Below are 19,021 nucleotides of genomic sequence, written 5' to 3'. Positions count from 1 at the left end.
TGCAGTGCCAGGGAAACGCGCCATTGAAAGCGAGGCAGAGATAAAGTCCTTCAGAGCACTCTCTCAAAACATTGGGAAAAACCCCGTAACATTCAGTTGCCTCTTTTTAAACATTCAGAACAAATACTGAACTGTTTAAATACACCTAATACATTGTATGCTGCAGCTATTTGGCAGTTACAGTTTAAACAATGCAAGTCAGTTTGTAAATTATGCAATTTTAACTTTTTTTTAAAGTTTCATTTATGATAGAAAAATCAGTGAGATAAGAGATCCCCCATATGGTTTTACTTGGGGGGGGGGGGGGGAATCCAATCCCCAGTGCTGCAATACATCAGGCTACCAAAAAGGACTGGCAGATTTGCTAATGCTTTTGGCTGTACTGAAGCGTGCAGAGGAACAGGGTTTTATGGTATCTCAACTGCTAGAACTGAGAGCCAAAGACCAGTGATGCCGTCAATTTTGGAAGACGTGCTGTGCTTGGGTCTTTGGAAGGGAATTTACTTTTTCTTCTTTTAAATAAAGAGAGTGAAAAATCTTGTTGCTGGGGAGTCTCCCCTTGCTCCCCTCCCCTGGCACCTTGAAGGATCTCCCTCCTTGCTTTCTGGCGCTCATCCAGCCGTGGATGCCAAGGAGAAAGCCTTAACACCAAAGTGGGATAAAGCCTTAATACCCAACTGTGATAAAGCCTTAATACCCAAGTGTGCTGCTCCATGGACATGAGTAGTCCTGCCTAAGCTCACCACTGTCCTGGTTTCGGCAGGGATAGTTAATTTCCTTCCTAGTAGCTGCTACAGTGCTGTGTTTTGGATTTAGGATGGGAACAAAGTTGATAACGCACAGATGTTTTAGTTGTTGCTAGGTAATGCTTACACTAGCCAAGGACCTTTAGTTTCCCATGCTCCACCGACTGAGAAGGCTGGAGGTGCACAAGAAGCTGGGAGGGGGCACAGCCAAACTGGCCAAAGGGACATTCCATACCATGTGACGTCATGCTCAGTACACAAACTGGGGAAAGCTGGCCGGGGGGGCCGCTGCTCGGGGACTGGCTGGGCATCGGTCGGCGGGTGGTGAGCAATTGTACTGTGCATCACTTGCTCTGTGTATTATTATTATTATTATCATATTATCATTATTATCATTTTATTTCAATTATTAAACTGTTTTTTATCTCAACCCACGAGTTTTTTCTCACTTGTGCTCTTCCAATTCTCTCCCCCATCCCACCGGGTGGGGGGGAGTGAGCGAGCGGCTGCATGGTGCTTAGTTGCCGACTGAGATTAAACCACGACAAAAACTTTAAAGAGGAAAATGAAAAAAAAAACAACAAATCTCAGTAATTCACATCATGCTAAAAAGGTGTGCATATGTTTACATACATCCAATAAAAACACTTCTGGTATACAAGTATTAGATTTTCCTTTTGCATTGATTTAATTCGCATAGCAGTGAATTGATACCATTAAATTCTCTATCTCCAAAATACACAGTTATAATTTGACTAGGGTTTTTTTGTGGGTTACATATTAAACCGGGACCCTACAGGGAGAACACAAGAGCAGGGATGCGGACGCAACATTTGCCACAAGTCGAGTGGAGCAGGTTGCTCAAACGCAGCCCACTGTGACTTTCCGTGCTGCTGGGCCTGTGGGGATGGTCGGGGGACAAAGGATTAAACCTGAATTACTTCCCTGAAATACAGCTATCGCTAGCCTTGGTGCAAGTGGACCCAGGAGCTGCTCCTGAAAAGCATCCATCCAGGACACGGAAAGCTTTTAGCAGCTGTGGCTATTCTGGACTAGACTGTGCCATGTGCATCCATTTCTATTAACAACCCTTCTCCTATAGCCGAAAAGGAGTTTGAGATCTTGCTCATGGCTAAAGGAGCATGGTGGCCTTGGACGGTGGCTGAGGCTTGGGGCTTGCATTGCCTATGACTGGCTATGCCCACAGAGTGACAGAGGAGGCGCTGGGAGGAGGCAGGGTCTGGCCGAGCAGTGCTGCCCTGGCACCAGCACCAGCACCCCACTTCCCAGCCTTGCTCACGCCAGCTGGCCCACGTCCTTGGCGTCAGCCAGCGCTGCGCACTGCAACAGTCCTCCTGGCCCGGGCAACCTCATCAGCTCTAGTGGGAATCTCCCTCCTGCTCTGGAATAAGCCTCATCTCTGCTCCTAGCCCTTGCAGGTTGAATGCACTTTGCTTGATTGTCACTGTGAAGAGCTGGCAGTGGAGATGATGACGGTGGAAGAAAAAATCCTCAGAGCAAATCCTGAAACATGTTTCAGGCAGAAAACCACACCTGTTCTTTCAGGTGACCCGTGGGCACTTGTTATCGGTTTGTCGGGGTGCCTGCTGCCCTGCACATCCCCCTGAGCCAAATGCTGTTTCTGGAAAGTCACTCTGTGTCTCTCTCTCTGTCCCCTTCTGGTCAGGGCTGGATGTGGGTGCAGTGGAGGTTCAGCGTCCTGACTGAGCAGACATGCACTTTGAAATGACGTAACGTGTCACAGAAAGTTCAGACATTTATTTTATGGTATTGTATTTTTTTATTATATTTACAGTGCTTCCCCTTTTTATTCCTGCAAGCTATTAAAACGTCTTCAAACTGTCTCATTTTCCATTTGAACGTCACATCTCTTCACAGCGCTGATGTTATGCGTAACACTGGATCGGGTTGTACTCTCACACAGACCATTAGTAGGTAGCCTAGATTAAAAAACCACTCTTCTGACCACTGTCTCACACACACTGGGCTAGGCTGGGATTGGAGAGCCTGGGAGGCTCTCCGGGGTCCCAGCTTTCCCGCAGTGCTGACTGCTGTGGCTGCTGCCTCTTCTCTCCTGCAGTGCTGACGGCACCTACCTGGTGGGGCTGTCCTTGGGAAGGGCGCTAGAGCTGAGATGGCCCCTGGGAGAGGCAGGGGGAGCAGCTCTTCTCCAGACATTTGCCAGAAACTCTCCATCCCTTTTCCAGCCCATGGGATGCTCTGTGTGACAAGGGAAGGTGCCCGTTGGTCCACTGTATGAGCAGGGCTCCCATCAGGGTCCTTTGACCTACCCATCCTCCAGCTGCCACTCCAGGGGCTGGGGGTCTCATCTACATCCCCTGACATATCCCTTAGCCCCAGGCAAGGTCTCATGCCTCAGCGTGGGCTTGCAGGGCATGTTTCCTTCCCGCTGGCAAGGGCTGAATTCCAACTAAATGTCCCTGGGCAATCCGGAGCTAAGCAAGCCTTTTTCTATGGCTCACATTGCTTTGCAGTCCCTGTGTGTGATTCATCTCCTGCATGGGAGATGAGGACACGAGCTGACCTAGTTTGGAAACTGGACCCTCTCTCTCCAGGCAACTCCAGTCCCCTGCTTTTTCCTTTGGCTTCTCCAGCCTGATGATCACCACTGGCATCTTCTACCTGTCCTATGGTCTCTAGTGTCTCCATCACAGCTATTGCTACAGTGACACAGCACCAAAACACCCCGAAAATAAAACCACCAACATTCAGAGCACTGGTGAAGAAGAAGAAGGACAGAGGAAAAGAAATGTTCTCTTTTGAAAGAAATCCCCTTTTTCCCTCCTATAACTACCAGTGGATGAACGAAAAAGGCCAAAAAAATTCAGGTCAGTCACAATGCTTGGTTTCAACTCTGAGCTTGTAATTTTGTGGCTGTTCTGGAATGTCTTCCAGTGAAAGAAGAGGAGTTTAAAATTAAAACTGGCTTCCAACTCTCCTAGAAGTGATTTTTTGTTTATTTTGACACCGTCAAAACTAGAATCATAGAATCGTAGAATCGTTTAGGTTGGAAAAGACCTTGAAGATCATCGAGTCCAACCATTAACGTAGCACTGCCAAGTCCACCACTAAACTATGTCCCTAAGTGCCACGTCTACAGGTCTTTTCAATAACTCCAGGGATGGTGACTCAACCACTTCCCTGGGCAGCCTGTTCCAATGCTTGACAAGCCTTTCGGTGAAGAAATGTTTCCTAACATCCAATCTAAACCTCCCCTGGCACAACTTGAGGCCATTTCCTCTTGCCTTATCGCTTGTTACTTGGGAGAAGAGACCGACCCCGCACCTTGCTACAACCTCCTTGCAGGTGGTTGTAGAGAGCGATGAGGTCTCCCCTGAGCCTCCTTTTCTCCAGGCTTCGTTGCTCTCCTTTGGACACACTCCAGCACCTCAATGTCTTTCTTGTAGTGAGGGGCCCAAAACTGAACACAGTAGTCGAGGTGCGGCCTCACCAGTGCCGAGTACAGGGGCACGATCACTTCCCTACTCCTGCTGGCCACACTATTTCTGACACAAGCCAGGATGCCATTGGCCTTCTTGGCCGCCTGGGCACACTGCCGGCTCATATTCAGCCAGCTGTCGACCAACACCCCCAGGTCCTTTTCCGCCAGGCAGCTTTTCAGCCACTCCTCCCCAAGCCTGTAGCGCTGCATGGGGTTGTTATGACCCAAGTGCAGGACCCAGCCAGGAGAGAGTGCAAGAAAAGGATGAGGAGAAACAAAAGGAAATGGATGAGGAGAAGTTGGAGGAAAAGGTGAAGGAGGAGGAAGAGAAGAGGGGACACAAGAAGGAAGATGAGGATAAGGAGGAGGAAAAAATAGGACGAGGATGAAAAGGAACAGGACGAGGAGGAGAAAGATGAGAAATGAGCAAGAGGAGGAAGAAGAGGAGGTGGAGGAGGAACAGGAGGAGAAGAAATAGGAAAAGGAACAGGAGTAAGATGAGGAAGAGGAGGAGGAGGAGAAGAAGGAGAAGGAAAAAAAGGAGGAGGGGGAAAGCAGGATGAGGGAGAAGAGAAAGAAGAAGAGGAGAGGGAGGAATAAGAGGAAGAAAGTTAAGAAGAATAGGAGGAGAAGGCAGAACAGGAACAAGAACAGGATGAGAAGGAGGAGGAGAAAGGAAAAAAGAGGAATATGAGGTAGGAGAAGATGAAGAGGAGGAGGAGGAGGAAGAGGAGGAAGAACAGGAGGAGGAGGAAGGAGAAGCAGAAGCAAGAGGAGGAAGTAGAAGAGGAGGAGGTGGAAAAAGAACAGAAGGAACAGGAGGATGAGGATAAAGAACAGGAGGGTAAACAGAGTAACAGTAAGAGCAGGAGAAAAACCAGAAGGCAACAGGAGGAGGATGAGCTGGAGGAGGAGAAAGGGTATAAGGAGGAGGACTATGAAGAACAAGAAGAACAGGAGGAGGATGAACATGCAGAGGATAAACATGCAGAGGCAGAGGAGGAGGAGGAGGAGAACAACAAAGAGGAAGAAGAGGTGGAGGAAGAACTGGATGAAGACAAAAAGGAGGAGAAAGAAAACAGGAGGAGGAGGAAGAACCGTAGGAAGAACAGGATGAAGAACATGAGAAAGAACAAGAAGAAGAGGAAGAACAAGAGCAGGAAGAGGAGGAGTATGAGGAGGAACATAAAAAGGAAAAGAAGGAAGGGCAAGAGGAGGAGGAGGGTAAAGGAGGAAGAAATGGAGGAAGAGAATGAACAGGAGGAGGAGAAACAGGAGGAGGAAGAAGAACAGGAGGAGGAAGAAAGGGAAGAGAAACAGGAGAAGGGGGAGGAGGAGGAGGAAGAGGAGGAGAAAGAACTTAAGGAAGAGAGGAAAGAAGAGGCGGTGGAGGAAGAGGAGGAAGAACAGGATAAGGAGGAAGAGGAGAACAAAAAAAACCGATGAGGAGGAAGAAAAAAAGGAGGAGAAAGAAAGGAGGAGGAGGACAAGGAGAAATGAGAACAGGAGGAGGAAGAGGAAGAACAGGAGGAGGAAGAAAAGGAGGCGGAAGAACAGGAGGCAGAGGAAGAACAGGAGGAGGAGGAAGAACAGGAGGAGGAGGAGGAGGAGAAGGAAGAGAAGGAGGAGGAGGGGGGAAAGGAGGAGGAAGAAGAGAAGGAGGAGGAGGAAGAACAGTAGGAAGAACAGGGGCAAGAGGAACGGGAGGAGGAAGAGGAAGAACAAGAAGAAGAGGAACAGGAGAAGGAGGAGAAAGAACAGGAGGAAGAGGAGGAGGATGATGACGAAGAACCGGAGGAGCAGGAGGAGGAGGAAAAGGAGGAGGAAAAACAGGGAAGAGGAAGAGGAGGAGGAGGAGGAGATGAAGGAGGAGGAAACACCTCCAAATTCACACTAGAGTGTCAGCACATCAGAATTCTTGGATGGTGCACCTGTTACATCTGTCTGTCCATGGGGATTCACTAAATCCAAGCCTAGTGGTGAAGCCGTTACTCCCAGGAGTCATTCCCCCTCATGGCCATCAGTCCTCTCAGGAACAGACAGGAAGGCTCTGGATGACAAAGGCTGTCAGGACGCGCTCCAGAAACAGAAGACCAGTGCGGGAAGATCCCCATCACCTAATCGCATAGAAATAATTCTAGCTCAATGAAATGATTCTTGAAAACGGAACACACAGAACAGCACCCGCCATCAAAACTCTTCCAGTGGTAGTTTTAACTGCTGCAGAGCTGGAGGCTGACGACCTTACCATCACTGTCACAGGTCCCCAAAAGAAATAATAAGTGGCAAACAGTAACTCTACCCAGAGCCCTTATCTATTGAGCCTTTAAAGGCAGAACAGCTCAGCCTACAGCTCTGGAGGTATAGACCAGCCTAGACTTATACCCTGGGTCTACCTACTCGATGATCTGTCCAGAAAGTCAAATCATAATTACCTTTGAAAGAGGATGGAACTGGTGGGGCAAGGGGGGAGAAAGAAAGCAATTGCTGGAAAAAAGGGAAAGTGTAGGCACACAATTCAAAAAGAAAGGAGCCGAGTTATCCCAAAGGCCAGCTCAGCCCAACTCACTTTGGCTGGGGAAAAGCTGTGCAGCTTGGAGGAAAAAAAACTGACTTTGGTGCTGGGATGCACACAAATGCCTGAGTTCAGACCTGAAACAGCAGAAAATCCTTGACACGGCTCCTTTTCGCTTTCCTCATACCTGCGTGCATGCTGTGGCTTCCTCGTTTCCCTGAAGTCCTCCCAGACTAACAGGGAAGTGGCTTCTGTCCAGTCCATGTGCCATGAAGAGAAACAGTTTTGACCACTAAGGGAGTAGCAAACAACTGCAGCTGCAGAAGCGAAGGGGCAGCTGCACCTCAGCTTTGGAGATGCCCAAAGCTGGCCTGAGCCCCAGGAGCCCCTGGCACCCTGGCATTTGCTTGGCCCTGAAGCTCTGTGGGGCCTGCCAGTGCTGGGGAGCCCCAGGGACAGAAGCGAAGGACAGTGGTCAGCCCCCGTGGGGAGAGTGACGGGGGCTCCGTCCTTCCTTCTGGCCACAGTAAGATGCCCTGGGCCACGCCAGGAGAGGGCGCCTCTCCTCCTCACCCCCCAGGGGAAGGCAAGGCCTGAGGGAGGCCCTGGGTGCTGGGCTCAGCACGGGCGGTGGGACCGGGGGCAGAGCCCTGTCTCCTGCCAGGTACCAGCCTGGCCAATGCGAGTGGCTCCTGTCATGCAGCTCCTCCTGCCCAGGGCTGTGGCTGGCAGCACAGACAGACCCACATTTTCAGAAAGACTTGCCAATCCAGAGCAATCCAGGGACGCTCCCCTGCCATGCCATGCCATGCCGTCCCGTCCCATCCCATCCCATCCCATCCCATCCCTCCTTTCCCTTTCCCTTTCCTTTTTCTTTTCCCTTTCCCTTTCCTTTCCCTCCCCTCCCTCCCTGAGCAGGCCCAGACCCCATGAGAGTACTTAGGGACCCCTGAGCTGTGCACACACCTTGCGCTGATGAGAGAACAGCTCCAGGTGCAATGGCCCTTCCTGAAGGCCATCTCCCCGCAGGCCCAGTGTCCCGGCTGGCTGAGGAGCGAGCTGCGGCGCCAGGGGGCAGCAGGCACAGGGCAGCTCTGTGAGGAGAGGCCCGGGCTGCCTGTGCCCGCCCAGCAACGGCCACGCTATTGGCCATGGCTGAGCCAATCAGCGAAGGCAGAGGCTGCCTGTCAGTCACAGCCAGCCTGGGGTGGGGCCGGAGGGGGCAGAGGCCGAGGGGCCTGAGGAGAAATAGGTGAGAGAAGGGCCGGGGGCAGCCGGGGTGAGGGGGGGGGGGGGACCAGGGCCAGGGGTGCTGCAGGAGGAGGAGCGGGTATCTGCCAGTGCGGATGGGCTTGTGGGGAGGGACCTGGAGAGCTCATCACCCAAGGGCCCTGCCATGGCCCAGTTCAGCAGCCCTGGGCCCGAGTACTCAGCCCCAGGGACAACTGCACAGCCAGGGTCAGAGCGGTTCCTGCTGCTGCCCCGAGGGTGGCCATCCCCAGCCCTGGCAGCTGGAGGTCAGCGTTTTGTGTCCGCAGGCCAGGGGAAGGTAGAGTGGCCTCCTGTCTGACAGGCGGCTCCAAGCTTTGGAGCAGGCATGCTGTGGTGGGGACAGACCGGGTGCCTTTGCTGTCCTCAGGCCTTCATGTGGGTCTCGTGCTCAGGGACAACCCCATCTCTGTTGACAGCCTTTCATAAATGGGGATTTCCAGACATGGAAGTTGTTTCTTCCTCCTGGTGGGAGCACGCTCCAGGGCTCTGTTGCCAGAGAAGCAAGTGTGGAGTGCTCCTGGTTGGATGCAGCTCCCTTGTCAGATGCTTGTGCCCCTCTCTCAGCCCCAAGGTCTGATACGTGCCTTTCCCCCCACCCAAACTGTGCTGCCGGCTTTTGGGAAATGGGGGTACCAAGGGTGGATGGTTTTACCACAGCCGGGAATTTCCAGCCTACCTGTCAGGGATTTTTTTTTTCTTCCTGGTTCTTGCAGTAACATTTGAAAAAAAAAAAGAAGTATTTTTTTCCAAGGAAACTTCACCAAGGGAAGTGTAGCCTTTATCTCTGATTGTTCCTTGTGTGGATTGTATCTGTCCTCTGCCAGGCGCACAGCAGCTTTCAGGCGAGGAGTGGGACTATTCCAGGGTGAAGTGAGCAATCAGGATCCCAAGCCTGTTTAAGGCAATCAGGTGAAAATGTGCAGTTAGAGCTGTCCGCGTTGCTTACCCTTTTGATTGCAGTGCTCCCCTCTAGTTCTCAGTCATACTCACTTCTACTAGTCGGCTCCATCAGGTTTAAATTTCTGTAAATTGATGCCATGCTTTGCAACTGTTTCTACTTGATTCTCCACAGATTTGAAATTTCCCTGTTCAGGTCTCTCTACTTTCTTCTCCCCCATGTCCCACAGAACCATATTTGACGGCAGGGGCTGCAGAGTCTGTTTCCTCCCCGTGGTGAGGAAAACAGGGATATGAAAAAGAAATAGTGATTCTGAAAAGACCCCTTTCTTTGTGCTCATTTTCACATTCCGTTGCCTGTTGTGGGTTCTTAAATGATGGGAGTTCCTCTGAGTCTTAGCAATCCCTGTTTGAGCAACTCTGTGTGGGCATTGCTTACGTCGGACAAGCAACCGTAGCCCTTTCTGAAAAATAGCTCCTGGGCGAGTTAGTTCCTAGGCCATAACAGCAGTGTTTCTGTTTGCGTCTGCAGGAACTCGAGAGCAAACCCTGCTGACGGAAACCCTCAGAAGAAAGGGAAGACTAGAGAGAGAAGAACAGATCAGTCAGTTTACGCTGCTTTACCCCAGACGGTGTCACCCCTCCTGGCACGGTGACTCTGGGTAAGGGTGCTCTCAGGGTGTTTTCTAACCTTTTCCAGTGCTCACCACCAGAGAGCTGTCAGCCCTGGGGGAAGGGCGGCGTCCCCCTTCTTTGTGCACCCCAGGATCTTGTCACGCTGCATAACCTCCGGCGCAAACAGAAGTGGCCGATAGTCGACTTCTTCAAGGAGACTGGTGTGGGCACGAGGAAGATTCTGGGAGCAGACTTCACTCACGTCTTTGAAGGGGTACGTAGGGACCAGAACAGGAGTGAACTGCTGCCACTGCCATATGTCCTTGCGTGCAGGCCCCGGGTGGTTTCAGTGGAGGAAATGGTGGCGGTTCAGCAAGGGGCACTTTCTTTTTTCTTACCCTCAGAGGACAACTCCCACCGTCTGGAAAGCTGGAGGGGAAAGGGAGGGCAAGGATGCGAGGAGTGGGATGTGATCTAGAGCGGGTCATGGAAGTGAATGTAACTGTTGCTTCACGGTCTCCAAAGAGAGTCGCTGCTCAGTTCTGTGGCTGCTCGGATCCTGCTGCAGACGCTGAACTGGCATCACGTTTCCCAGTGTCGATACTCGACCTTTCCCCCACCAGTCTCGTATATCTATTCCCATTGCGCTGCCTTTCAGCACATATCTGTGCAGCACTGCTCCCCCTGAGCCTCACTTCCCACAGGGTACAGCAGTACGGAGCTGTGAGGAGCACGCTCAGGTCTACGAGCGCTTGGCAGTGCAGGTGTTAACTGATGCTCTAGTCCCAGCCAAAATAAGCCATCTCAAAACCCAGGGGTCTGGGAAGTTTGGCATGTTAACAGGCGAGAGGTCTGTGGAAGGCAGCGAAAGCCCAGTAAAGTTGTTAATGCTTAAACCTCACCAGGTTTTCTTTGTGCTGTGCTTCCCTGCAGAACAAGAGCAAATCTCCTCCCACCTACCTGTGGGGCAAGCCTTGATGTTTTTGTGCTCACACTGCCATTTTCTGTATTGGCTGCCAGACCAAAGTTCCCATGAGAGACAAGGGTCAGGAGGACGTGGTCATCTTGTTGATTTCCTCGAGACAAGGGAATTTGACAAGCAGTGAAGATCTGAGTGAAGGTCAAACCCAGTGTCTGGAGATGAGGAAAGGACAATGCAGAGAGACCAGAGCAGGTGAGAGGAGCACAGTGTCCTGGGAGAGCATCTCTACATCCTCCTTGACAGGAGATGCCAGAGTGGATCCAGAATATGGTTCCCTGAGACCATATAGTGGCCTGTAGCAGAGTGGCCAGGAGGAGACTGCTGGGGAGGAGCTTGAGAAGCCAGGGGATGTGCGATACTGCAGTCAGCCCAATGGCAGGAGAGAGGTTGTTCGGACCTTGGGGTTGGGCTCAAAATCTGAAGCCTGAGGTGTAACATCCTGCAGCTGATCAAACCCAGACCCTTTCTCCAGCTGTTGGTGGCAGCTGGAAAGCAGAGGTTCAGAAGACCTTGCTTTTTAAAACCTGACCCAGACCAGAAGGCTTGTCATGGTACCCGTGTGTCATCTTTAACTGCAGTTTTCACATCTTTGAGAGAAGAGGCCTTTGGCTGCCAGTTTGTAGTACTGGCTCTTCTGCAGATTAAACATAGTTTGTAAGCGTGGAAGAGAACGGGGCATGGAGAAGCAAACGCTTCAGGCAACTGCAAAGTAGAGATGGGGGCAATCTGTAATATTTCTGTCAGGATCAAAAGCTAAAGGATGTTTCCATTCAAAGAGCCAAGCCTGTTGGGAGCTCCAGTCTCCAAAGTGCCAAACCCCGTGTGTTAAACAGTGATCATCCCTGATGTTTCTTTCTGCTGCGCTCTAACACAGTTTCTCTGGGCTTTTTCTTTGGTTGGTGTTTACTCTCTGGTAGGGGTACAAGCTCAGTTCTGTCAAACCACTTGCAAACCTGCCACTTGCCCACCTTCTGCTGGGGGCCAAGCCAAAGGGATGAAGCCTCGTGCTCGTACCAAGCCCGAAGCAAAGTTAAAGCACTGAGAAGTTCCCCCAGTCAGCCCTGAGCCGGAGTGCAGTTATCTAAGCTGGGATGGGATGGAAGAGCCTGGAAAACAATTCATCGGCAGGAGGCGATGGAAGAAGGTACAGTGTGTGTGGCACCTGGGATTAAGTGACATGCTCAGTTTTGTGCCTAGATCAGTACTGTACTTGCACATTGACTGAGCCCCAGTTCAGAGCAGAAATTCTTGTTACTCATGGTGGGTGCCAGAGGGCTGTTCCTGCTCTCTCCTCCCCGGTGCATTAATTTAATCTTTTGTGCATATGCAGGGCCTCGACAATGCTACTGTGTGGGCACCATGGATGTGTATGGCAGGTTTTCTGCATATTTGTGACTGATCTTTCTTGTTTCTTTTAAACAGGGAAATCTTGATATGTACTCCCCAGGAACTAAAGAAATGCAAAGGAGTGATGAAGAAAGAGGTGCCAGTCAAGGAGGGAGTGTAGGTTAGTTCTGGTTTTAAATTGTCTTGACTGTGTTCTAGCCAAAAGCCTTGTCTTAAACAATTGAAATGAGCTGAACTACTGGGTATTTTTCATCCCTACACAATTCTGTAATGCTATGGACTTTACCAGCCATAGTCATGGACTCTGGGCCTGTACTGTAGTGAAGTCAAAGCAGGTATTAAAAACAAAAAAGTGTGCTTTTCCAAAATGCTTACAAGGTTGAAAACAACAGCTGGCTGCGGGCAGGTGGGAATACACAGAAATGAGCAGTGTCGCTCAGAATGAGGAACAGTGATGTGGGTACAGCCGTAGCATGACAGTTTTCATGGCCTTGAGCAGCACAGCGAGGATTTCCAGGCAGCAAGGCCGGCTGCCAGGGGTGTGTGAACACCTCCTCCCAAGCATGGAGATGGCCGTGGGAGAAGACAGTGCTGTTCCTGTTGGTGTGTAGCAGGGGACAGTCTCTGGGAGCTGTTCTCAGGGTCTGTCATTAGGAGCTGTCGTCGTGGTACTCGGTGGAAAATAACATGAGGGAAGGAGGCTAAGTCATGAAAGGCCATATTAACTGTATGTGTGAAGTGACGGAAACAACTTCAGGGTGTTAAGGAGACGGTGAGTTGTGATTAAGGCAGTGAGTGAGATGATCGTTGTAGGAGCTTTCTGAGTGGGTCAGAATGGGGCAAGACTGCACATCAGGACAGAAGAGGCTGTGGCAGTAGTTGAGCTGATCAGAACTCAAGTAGGAGATGATTTGGGCAATACCTGGTGAAGTCAGCATCTTGAACATGTTGCGCAGAACACATAAGGCCTGACTGCTGATGAGGAAAGGAGTGTGAAAGGAGTGCTGGAGTGCCAAGGAATGGGGATGGAAGTGATCACAGACTCATTTCTCAGTTTTCCATGGGCTGTCTGTATACCCCATGTAGCTCATCTTGCATTCAGACAGAAGTGCCACCCTTTTGGTGAAAAGAGGGGGAAAAAAAAGGTACTTTGTGGCAGAGCTAGAACTTGGAGTGAGATTACCATGCTTAGTCTTACCATTCTAGAGTATTAAACGCATTTCCTTGAAACACTTTCCCAAAATAACAAGGCATGACTTTCTGAAATAGCCGTTTTCCTGGGAGCTGCATCTGAGCTAAGACAGATGAGAGAGTCTTGCCTGCTGTTCGTCACTGAGGCTGACAACAGGTCACCCAGCAGTTTTGGCAAGGACAGAACAAAGTAGATACATACGCTTCTCTATGCTGATTGTAATTTCTGGAACGTGTCTTGCATAAATCGATCTTCAGGTTCTGCAGGTTGTAGGTTTGGCAGGATCTATTATGTCATTAACATGTTGGTAATAACAAAACCCGGTGGGATGGGGTTGAAAAAGAACCAGAAAAACAAGAGAGAGAGGAAAATAAAACCCATGATAAACAAGCAATGCAAATGAAAACAATTGCTCACCACCAACCGACCGATGGTCAACCAGTCCCTGAGCAGTGGCCCCCCTGCCAACCTGCCCCCCAGTTTTATTGCTGAGCACAATGTCGTATGGTGTGGAATATTTCTTTGAGCTGTCCCAACTGTGTCCCCTCCCTGCTTTCTGTGCACCCCCAGCCTCCTCACTGGCGGGGCAGCGTGAGCAGCAGAAAAGGCCTTGGCGCTGTGTAAGCACTGCTCAGCAGTAACTAAAACATCCCTGTGTTATCAACACTGTTTTCAGCACAAATCCAAAACATAGCCCCATACTAGCTACTCTGAAGAAATTTAACTATCCCAGCCAAAATGAGGACAGTAAGGCATTTTGGACTTCATATCATTTGCAAGAGTCCTTGAACAGTTTAATGTTACGTTGAGGTACGGTAGTTATAATGTCATCTGAAGAAAATGAAGACAAAGAAGGCAAAGACAGCAAAGATACTCAAAAACGTTATAACCTTTGACAGCAGAAACATGTCATTTACATTTTATATGAAGAGTTTTCCTTCAATGTACTATTCTTTTCAAAGATTTACAGATGACATTTTGCTATTTCCATATCAGAATTTAGTGATTTTAACATAAAACTCTCCACTGAAATGTAAAACAAATGACCGATGTATCCTGGAAGGAAGTGTAATTACATAGACTGGATAGTTTTACTCTTGTAAACTTGTAGTTTACAGTTCTCCTTGAAACGCAGGTGTGTGGTTTTTCAGTTGTGCTGTGCAGTGATTAAAAAAAAAACCCAAACACAAAAAAACACCCCTGAAACTTCCTCTGAAATTAGCGATGGGTGAGACACATCACATTTTCTGCTTCTTCCGCTATCCTGCTTTCTCTTAAACTTGTTTGTATCGCTATCATAAATTCCTTGCTTACTCTAGAGCCAACACAATGTAAGATATTTTATTCGGGCCGGTCTTCTCCTGTCAGGCAGAGATGTCCATGTAGACATGCTGGGTCGCAGAGGCAAAAGGACTATCAGGTGGGTGTGTGGTTAGTGATGGTTCTCCCTTATCCACAGTGCTGTCAGTCACGTCAGGGAACGATGCTTTGGAGGGGTTTCAGCTCGGTCGTAACGACAGAACGCTTATATGATTATTACCGTGGTAGTTGGAGGGTATGAGAAGAACAAAGATTTGGGGAGGAGAGGATAATTTCAATTAGCTGTAAGATTTTTCACAACGCAGCTTTTGTGGGTCAGTGACGACAATCATGGAGGTGGCAGCTGAGATTCTGTAACGGAAATTCTTTTGTTCTGGAGCTGAAGCCCAAATCGCCCTCTAACAGTCTTAGTCAGACTCCTGAATCTGAGAGGATACAGTTTCTTTTCTCAAAACTGGAGATAATTCAGTTAGAGGGAGAGCCTGTTTGGAAGTTGTAGCAGTTTGGGGGCAGAGGCCAGTTGGGGGCTGGGGCCCTCGGGCGTGGGGGCTGTTTCTGCCCTGTGCCCTTGGCCTGGCGCTCACAGCTGGGAACAGGCTTTCCAAAGTCCTGCTGGACGGAGCCAGATGTGGGACCTGTAGCCAAGCTGGGGACAGGGAGCACCCCTGGACCAGCCTCGGGATCTGCAGCAAACGTGCCTTCACATCAGCTCTTCCCAGCTGGACACTGCCCAGGAGTACCGTTGAGTGTTGCTGTTCTCCTTCAGGAAGCATGGTACGCACCAAGCACACCCAGAGCCGCACCTGTGCCAGGAGAAGTCTTGAAGCACAGCTGGGGCTAAAGGTGACAGTTCCCTCCAGCTGTCCAGCTCAGGAAGATGCAGGTAAGATGCCACAGAGGGGACACCGACTGACTGTCACTTCCCTTGCAGGAACAGGATTTAACAGCAGAAGGGATGAAAGGGACCATGAGGTCCAAAAGCGCATCAGACAGCTGGCGCAGTCATGATGACAGCAGAGGGAGAAGAGGAGGAGATGCAGGTGACCCGGCTGGGACAATGCTTCCAAGGTAGCATCTGCCACACAAACACAGAGGCAGACAGAGGCATTGGGAGGTCGTGGAGTGGGTGGGAAAGGTGCCTGTGAGAGAGGAGAGCATGGGGAGATGGGAGACAGAGGGGGAGATGGAGGGGAAAAAGCCGGGGTATTGGAAGTGAGGACACTTCTGCTGTGCAGGTGCTTGTGAGGTTAAGTAGGTTTTAGGCCAGGAGCAGGCCCCTGGCTTGAGCAGGTGCTTGTGATGTCATAGGTGGATGAATAGTTGATAGGGTAGAAGGACGTACCTGGCTTGTTCATGTGCTTGCGATCTCACATGTGCCTGAAGGGGTGATAGGTCAGGAGCAGGATCTGGCTTGTACAGCTGCTTATGATGTCACTGGTGGCTAAGTAGTTGTTTGGGTATGAATGGACACCTGGCTTTTGCAGGTGCTTGTGATGTCAATGGTGACTTGTAGCTATTAGGGCAGGAGCGTGCAGCTGTCTTCTGCAGCTTCTTGTCATGGCATAGGTGGCTGAGCAGGTGGCAGGGCAGAAGCAGGCACTTGGCTTGTACATCTGCTTCTGATGGCACTGGTGGCTAAGTAGCTGATTGGGTATGAATGGACACCTGGCTTTTGCAGGTGCTTGTGAGATCAGTGGTGTCTCTGCAGCTATTAGGGCAGAAGTGAGCCCCTGGCTTGTGCAGGTGCTTGTGATGTCACTTGTTGCTGAGTAGCTTTTAAGGCAGGAGCTGGCTGCTGGCTTGTGCAGCTGCTTGTAATGTCATGTTCCCAAGTAATGTACAGGGCAGGAGAAAGTCCCTGGTTTGTGCAGCTGCCTATGGTGTCACCGATGGCTGAGGAGCTGATATGCCAGGACTAAGCAGCTGGCTTGTGCACCTGCTTGTGATGTCACTGGTGGCTCTGTAGCAGCTACAGCAGGCACATGCAGCTGGCTGGTGCAGGTGCTCATGATGTCATAGGTGGCTGAGTAGGTGATAGGGCATGAGCATGCAGCAGACTTCTGCAGCTTCTGATGTCATAGGTAGCTGAGTAGGTTGCTGGCCTACTGGCTTATGACAGTGCTTTTGAGGTAACTGTTGTCTGAGTATCTGATTGGGAATGAAAGGACACCTGGCTTGTGCAGGTGCTTGTGATGGCAATGGTGGGTGTTGCAGGAAAGCGCTACAGGATCCAGTTGAGTTGAGTAATACGCCGCAGGGTCTACAGCTAGGTGTGGACCTAGCTGTTCAGTAAGGACTCCGCTGGCTACTCCTTTGTTCTCATGCACAAATAGTTCAAAGGGCTTGGAGTAATCCGGCAATCCCAGTGCCGGAGCAGAAGCTAAAGCTCCTTTTATAGCTTGGAAAGCCTTTCCTCTCTCTGGACCCCACCATACAGGCTCCACTTCCTCTGCCTTGGTAGCTTCTGTCAACGGCTTACTTAACTCCCCTAGCCCCAGTATCCAGTGTCTGCAGCATCCTACTGTGCCTGAAAATCCTCGCAATTTTTTCTTTGTTGCTGGTTGAGGTATTTCTACAATAGCCTGGACCTGTTCTGGGTCTACTAATCTTTGTCCTTCTTTTAATATGAACCCTAAATATTTTACTTCCTGCTGACACAGCTGAAGCCTTGAAAGAGATGCACGGTGACCTTTTTGTGCTAAAGCAGTACATAGACAAATAGTATCTTTCAAGCAGTCTTCGTATGTCTTGCTGGCAAGTAACAAATCATCTACATATTGTACCAGTATAGAACCTCCAAGTAATATAATATCTTTCAAGTCATCTTTAAGCAAACAGGAGAATATTGTAGGAGACCCAGTGAACCCTTGGGGCAAGCGGGTCCACGTTACTTGTTGGCCTGTCCACATAAATGCGAACTGTCTTCTGTCAGATGCTGGCTGTCTTCTGCTATAAGAATACTAAAAAATGCAGCTGTTAAATCAATAACAGTAAAGTATTTTGCCCAAGGTGGAATTTGTAATGATCTTGTTGATGGGTCCGGAACCACCGGATGAGGTACAATCACTTATTGATTTATTGCTCTGAGATCCTGTACAAACCGATATTCTGGATCTCCTTCTTTGTCTAACCTGTTTTTGCTCACAGGTAAAATAGGGGTATTATATGGGGAATTGCATGATCATAAAACCCCTTTTTTCAGGTATTGGTCGGTTTGTTTCTGAATACTTTTTTCTGCTTCCCTGGGAATTTGATACTACTTGATTGCTACGGGCTTTCCTCCCTTTGTTTTTATGGAGACCGATTGTGCCGGTTTCAATAAATCCACATCCATTCCGGAGGAGTTCCACAATTTTGAAGGTACTTAAAGTTCAGGTGGAACCCCAGGAATTTTGGGTGAGTTTTTGGCAGTGAGACAGACCCCTGCTACTATAAGTTCTACCCCTTCTGGGGACAGACGTATCTGGGCATTTAGGGATTGTAATAGGTCTTGTCCCAACAAACACATAGGTGATTCTTCTGTGATCACAAATCTTCCCCACACCCCCTGGCCACCTATCCGTAGCAACATTGGCTGGCTAAGTGATTGTTCCTTTTTTCCCGTGACTCCTTGAACCAATACTCTATCAGTTGAGAGTTGCCCCTTAGGCTTGAAATTCAAAAGTGACATAGTGCTCCTTTGTCCACTAGGAATAGTATTTCCTTGTCTTCTATTTTTCCCACAGTTTGACCCTTCAGTTTAGTACTCCAACACCCATACATACCCTGAGATTCGTCTGACTCTCCCTCTTCCCGTCATTGCTGTTCCATGATATTCATCCGATTCCTCCCAAATCTGGATCCCCGGGGCCCTCTTAGCGTCATGGGACATTCCTGTTTCCAGTGCCCCCGTTCCCCACAATAAGCACAACAGTCATTAGCTCCCAAATGGAAATCACATTCACTTTGATTCCATCTACCTCCTCTGGCTCTTCCTCGGCCTCTCCCTCGACTTACTCCAAACCCTTCTCTCAGCACAGACACAAACACACTTACTTCCTCCTTCCTCTAACGTCTCTTTTCTTTAACCCTTTCCTCATCTTGACCACTATATACAAATGTAGCCAAACGCACTACCTCGTCCATTGACTTCCCCGGCCAGCTGGGAACATGTTTAGAAAAATATCCACAGAAGCAGAGACCATTAGATGTCACTTAGCTTCTGCTTCTGGGTCTATTCCTCCCCCAAACATTCTGACTTGTTTAAACAATCTAGAGGGAAAAGCTTAGGGGTGTTCCTCAGGCTTCTGTTGACACTCCCTTATTTTAGACCAAATTGCAGTTTTTTGTCCTGCCAAACATACAGCCTCTTCTAAGCCTTGTCTGTCTAATTGTAATTGTCTGTAGTCTGCATCTACATTATGATTCCACCCAGGATCCACAGTCGGCCAGGCTGTCCAGGCAGCTTCCCCCTTGTTCTGCCCAGCGACGGTTCGCATCAAGAATTGCGTGCTTTTCGTCTGGCGTGAACAGGGCTTCAAGGAGCATCTGCACATCTCCCCAGGTAGGGTCATATGACCGTAGTATTCCCTTCACGATCTGTAACACTTTCTCTGGGTCCTCTCTAAGTCTGGGAGTCTGTTGACTCCAAGCAATCAAATCCTGGGGACCC

The sequence above is a fragment of the Aptenodytes patagonicus genome, unplaced genomic scaffold, assembly GCF_965638725.1.
Source record: "Aptenodytes patagonicus unplaced genomic scaffold, bAptPat1.pri.cur scaffold_71, whole genome shotgun sequence".
NCBI classification, from domain to species: domain Eukaryota; kingdom Metazoa; phylum Chordata; class Aves; order Sphenisciformes; family Spheniscidae; genus Aptenodytes; species Aptenodytes patagonicus.
This window is presented reverse-complemented; position numbering follows the sequence as displayed.